A 6,200-nucleotide genomic window follows, 5' to 3' on the forward strand; every position below is an offset into this window, starting at 1 on the left:
GGTATACTTTATGCTACATAGAGTCTTTATACTTCATATTACATAGTGTCTTTATACTTTATACTTCATAGTATCTTTGTACTACATAGTCTCTTTATAGTATATATCTTTATACATATCAAGTTACGAATGACTTGATGAAGACCAAAGAACTATCGAAGGTGGGATTCAAAACCAGTCCCCTCCTGATTCCAAGCCCAGTCCTCTTTCCATCATACTACGATGCCTATTTTCAGAACTTAAGGACAACAGAACTCCAGACCCAGAGATGAGATGCTTCCCTTCTCCCAGAAAGACAAAAGAGGGGAGCAACCTGAATATCCATCCCCGTTTAGAATATTGAACAAGAATTTGTAAAGAACTGTCAGGCTGAGAAGATGGATGGTCTTTGGGGAGTGTGACAGGAACCATTTCCCAGGAACAGCAGGAAGCAAAATGGATGACCAGACAGCCCAGCTTCTCATATCAGAAGAGGAGTTAATGAAGCAGGGAGTCACCCTAATCCTGTGGGTGAGATCCGTGCATCTGGATATTACAAGTGGTACTCGCTGATTGGAATCACGGGACTCATAATAAACGTGGCTACTCATCCTAAATGATTAAGCTAGGAAAAATGAAAAGAATGAGGAAGGAAGAGTGCAAGAAAGGAAGGAAAGAAGTGAGGGAAAGAGGGAAGGAGAAAGGGAGGTAGAGAAGAAGTGAGGGAGAAAGGAAGGAAGGAAGGAAGGAAAAGGGAAGATATCTTAGAGGTCATACTAGGATGGGACAAGGACCCTGACCACTACAGGGTTGCCAAATACTGTCAAGGGACAACTCTAAGAGCAGAGCCATAGCTAACAATTTTTATACTCTAGGTACGCAACATGAAAACTTGGGGGGTGGGGCAGATCTAGGGCAAAAAAAAAAGTTTCCCTGGTAAGCAGTTGGGTGAAAGGGGGTGGAAGCTCTGACAACTTCCTATCTTAAATAATTATTCCTGCTAACTGGGTACTAAATCCACTGTTTCTCCACTGTTGAAGGAATACAGGCACATCAGCACCTTTTAAATTTCAGGGCCCCGGAAAAGTGTCATTGGTTCCGCCCTAGTTACAGCTCCATATAAAAGCCTCTAGATTCCTATTTTGCAGAGTTGGGGAGAAAGCAAGATTTGTGTCTTTAAGGGTTAATTTCCATAGATTCATCCACCTAACATGTTTGGAACAATGGGGATGGAAGAGGGGCTTGTTCTGTGTAAAATATACTGTTAGATGTCAGCTTTGAAACAATGAGGAAGTCTAGGACTGCTCCCAACTGCTTCTTCTTTCCAAGCCTATAGGGTACCTATGGTTCTCTATCAAATGTTCTATTGGAGAAAGCAAAGCCTTGGATCATCCCAAAAGCATTTCTCTTTGGCTTTGGAGCCAATTCCCCTTTTTACATTCAGACTTTACCTCTCTGGTTATGTTTGGTTTTGACTAATATCACAGTAGGCTGCATTTCCTGAGCACATGTCTACCGTGGGTAGGGGCGGAGGCTCAACTGAGGGCAGGAGGGGGAGACAAAGAACCCACCGAGTTCTCAGGGCAAGACAGCTTAGGATTTAAAATGTGCTGTTGAGAATACACAAATCTGGGTTATCTACACTGAGGGAGGTGATCAGAGAATCATAGAATGTCAGAACTAGGAAGGGCCTTCATTTTACAGAAAGAGAGAGCTGAGGACCAAAGTCACGCTTAGAAAGGATGGCAAGGCCTGAACTGGAGGTATATAACCTTTCCAGACCCTTCATCAATCAGTCATCAACAAGCATTTATTAAATACCTACTATATGCCAGGCACACAAACATATACGACATGAAAAGTAAATATATAGTGCAAAGACCTGAAAACAGGAAACAGTTTGTGGGACTACCAAATAGGCATGCCCACATTTCACCTCAATTCTGCATGATCCAAACAAACTCCCAGATGTCATTTTGCTGGTGATCATCTTCTCTGATGAATAACCTACTCTTGCTGATAGTCAGCATCACCCAATAGACCCAGAATTTCTAGAACTCAGAAGGTTACCTCCAAGCCTGGACATCTTGAGAATGATGTTTGGACAGTATGAAACACCTGAGCCTATATCTGCCAAACAGACACAGGAACTATTTGAACATAAACATAAAATACTTTTTATACAAATAAACTCAGATCTAAATAATTGAAGTAAGAGTTATTGTTCATGGGTAGGTAAAGTCAATATAATTTTTTAAATAACAATTTTACCTAACTAATCTATTTATTCAATGTCATCCCAATTAAACTACTAAAAATATTTTACTGAGTTAGGAAAAAGATAATAACAAAATTCATTTTAAAAGAACAAAAGGTCAAGAACTTCAAAGAAACCAGGGGAAAAAAAGATGTAAAGGAAGTAGATTCAGCAACATCAGACCTTAAACTACATTAAAAGGTGAGAGCATTGTTGAATTGTAAAAAAGGATAATTTTGATTATTCTCAATTTAAAAATTTCTGTATAAATAAAACCTATGTAGTTAAGAATAGAAGGAATGCAGAAAATTGGGGGGGGAATCTCTCATAGACAATCTCCCAGATAGGATGTGATTGGGTTGGATTATAGCTGTGGTGTAGGAAATGATGAACTGGTTGATTTAGAAAAACATGGAAAGACTGGGACTTAGGGAGGAAGGCATCCACCTTTAGAGATACAGATGATAGAAGGAAATGGGCATAGTACAGTGTTGTATGTATGTCTATGTGTATGTATATATGTGTATGTTTATAGATAACTATATGTGTGTTTGTGTGTATATATATATACACATGCACATATTCACACTTAGTTGTAGCCTTCTTTGAAGGGAAGGGAAAAAATAAAAGTAAAAAGTACATAGCAGAGGACAAAGAAATCCAAAAAGGAAGCAAAGTTGGGCAGCTTTGAAAACAATGTGCATTATTTATTACAAAGCTTTTCTTGAAATAGAAATTCATTGTTTTATATTTAATCTCTTATGGTCTGCTGTGTACATGGCAATGTTTTCTTTTTTCTTTTCTCATTTTATATTTGTTTAAAATTTTTAAAAAATGTGCCAGAGAGAGCGAGAGCAAGAGAGAGAGAGAGAGAGAGAGAGAGAGAATGATGTTTGATCATGTACTTAAGAAAGGAAATTCAAAGCAGGAAAGGCAGTCAGGGTCAGGGGTTCAGGTAGAAGTTGGCCTAGTTGGGGCCATGCTGCATGTGGGAGTGGTAAAAGGCTTGGGGGCGGGGGAAGAGCACTTGCCATCCTCCTACCTCCTCACCGGAAGCCTAGTTACAGACTTATTTGCCATGTGGGAGTCAGTTTTTAACTGACACAGCTACCCATGCCAGTCCTGTTGTCAAAGGGTGAAGGAAGTACCAAGGGACCACTGAAGATTTCATATGAGATACTAGAATACCAAATCCTTTCCCTGCTGAGTCATACACACGTAATTATAACAATAATAATAACAGCTGGTACTTATATGGCATTTTAAGGGTCTGAAAAGTGCTTTAATATGTTGTCATTTGATTCTCAAAACAGCCCTGTAAGGTGGTCCTATCATCATCACCATCATCACCATCATCATCATCATCTCACAGACAAGAAAACTGAGGCATAAGTTTAAGTGATTTGACCAAGGATATACACCTATTATGTATCTGAGGAAGGATTTGAATTCTAGGCTTCTTGACTCCAGGCCCAGAGCTCTATCCTCTGTATCACCTAGCTGCCTCTGGCCCCATATGGTTGTCCATAAGCAGGCAGGGAATCTCTGTGAATATTCTGTGAAACCCCTGTTACTTGGGAACAGAGCAGGAGATGGGATGTTGTGAATAGGGAACAGCAAGTTGGCCAGTCTGGCTAACATGTAGCATGTCAGGGAGAGTAAAAGTATATTCAAGGGCAACTAGGTGGTTCAGTGAATAGAGCACCAGACCTGGAGTCAGGAAGACAGTTCAAATCCAGCCTCAGATACGTACTAGCTGTGTGACCCTGGTCAAATCACTTCACCCTGGTTGCCTCAGTTTCCTTATCTGTCAGCTGAGCTGGAGAAGGAAATAGCAAACCACTCTAGGATCTTTGCCAAGACAACCCCAAATGGTATCATGAAGAGTTGCACGTGATTGAAAGTGACTCAGATGTAATCAGCTTGGAAGGATAGGTTGGACCTAGGCTGTCATAGATAGGGCTATAGTGACGAAGAGGCAGTTTTCATTTCCTCTTAAACACAATGGTGACCCCCTGAAGCTTCTTGAGCATGGGTGCCACATTCTATTTCTAACCCTGAAAGGAAAGAAAGATGAATGAGACATGGTCCTCATCCTCAAATAGCTTATAATTCGGCAGGACTTCCTCCTCCCCAGGAAATGTATGTGCTAGCCTCTCTGGATAGGAAAAACCAGGAACCTCCTTTAGTAATGGTCGGCCCCTGGAAGTGGAAGGGCTAGGAGGGACATGAGAATATTGTTTCCAGGTGAAATGTATGGAACTTTACACAGTAGCTCAATGTAAACATGGTGGCCTTTGAAACCTTTGAACAGCCAGATTAAAGAAATAGGCACACACAACATGGCTGACCAAGGGCATATACTTTGTTTTTTGGCCAGGCAATGGGGTTAAGTGACTTGCCCAGGGTCACACCGCTGCTAAGCATTATGTGTCTGAGGTCACATTTGAGCTCAGGTCCTCCTGAATCCAGGGCTGGCGCTCTATCCACTGTGCCACCTAGCTGCCCCTCCAAGGGCATATACTTTTAAGGCCAAGAAGGCCTGCTTGGAATTTCTGTGTATTTCTTTGAATATGCTTAGTGTTGCTGTAAATGTGAGCTGAGAGCAGGGACTGGGTTTTGCCTTTAAAAAATTTTTTTAAAATATTCCCACCACTTAGCATAGTGCTTGGCACACAGTAGGTGGTTCATTAATGTTTGTGGACTTGACCTGGCTGGGGAGGTAGGAGAAATAATGACCTTTCACCCAACTTGGCGGTTCTCTGGATGCTCCTTCTCCACCAGACCTCCATCCTTACTCATCAACACAGAACAGAAGGGGTTTGGAGTTGAAAACAAAACAAAGCAAAACCCAGGGAACTCCAAACCCCAGTGCATTTACTTATCTGTGCTTCCTCCTCTAGAAAAAGGTTCCTTTCAGTTCTAAACTTATGACTCTGTGATGTATTCTCCCAGGGAAATGCAAGTTCGGTAAGGACAGGAATTAATTGGTTTTTGTTTCTGCAGCCCTGTATGCATGGTAGACACTTAGTAAATGTGTGTTATATTGTTCATTGAGCTGAGGTTTTAAAAACAGGCCTCTCAGTTCTTCAGGACTCTGTGTGTGTGTGTGTGTGTGTGTGTGTGTGTGTGTGTGTGTGTGTGTGGAGTGCCCTTATCTGAATTCCCAGGCCCATAAAACCCAGGGGACCATATGAGGATTCCAATACTGAGGTCTTAAGTGCCATGCACACTGTTTTTACTGATCTCTTAGGAAAGTCACAATGTAGGGCAGTTGGTCATGTCTGTTTCCTTTTTGCCTCAAGTAGTTTCATTTCTGTTGAGGAATCACTGTTCACTTCCCATTTATCCCAAGGTAGAGAGAACTGAGGAGCGGCCCTCTTCAGCCCTGTCATCCTGGCCCCTCCTTCCTTCCTATTAAGAACCAGGTCCTTAGCTGGATGCTCTTCCTGGGCTTGAGATCACCATCCTATTGGACGTTCCAGCTGGAAGTGACCTTTATTTTGTAGTGGGAGAAAGCCAGGCCCCCAAAGGGGAAATGACTCACCCCAGGTCACACAGTGACAGTTACTGAACAAGAGCAGGAATCTCCAGACTCCACGTCCAGGGCTCTTTCCAAATACCATGATAACCCATGATAGAGAGAAATGTTGATTCATTTCAGAAGACAGGCACTGGACTTGTGATTTCATTGGAATTTATAGTGAGGGAACTCCCTCCATCAATGAAAGCCAGAACCTTCTGGGCAATCTCTAAATTTAGAGAGCTGACTGCAACCATTAGAGATTAAGTGACTTGCCCAGGGTGACACAGCCTGTGTTAGAATCTGGACTTGCACCCAGGTCTTTGTGACTCCACGGCATTGTGGGACTCTCTGTGCATTGTGTCACGAAGAACCAAGCCAAAACCAAATTGTCTTTGATGAGGGAAAGTGTCAGAATGTCCATGCTTAGCTTTGTTGGGA

Source organism: Vombatus ursinus, unplaced genomic scaffold (genome assembly GCF_900497805.2).
Source record: "Vombatus ursinus unplaced genomic scaffold, bare-nosed wombat genome assembly UNPS02014768.1, whole genome shotgun sequence".
In the NCBI taxonomy this organism is placed as follows: domain Eukaryota; kingdom Metazoa; phylum Chordata; class Mammalia; order Diprotodontia; family Vombatidae; genus Vombatus; species Vombatus ursinus.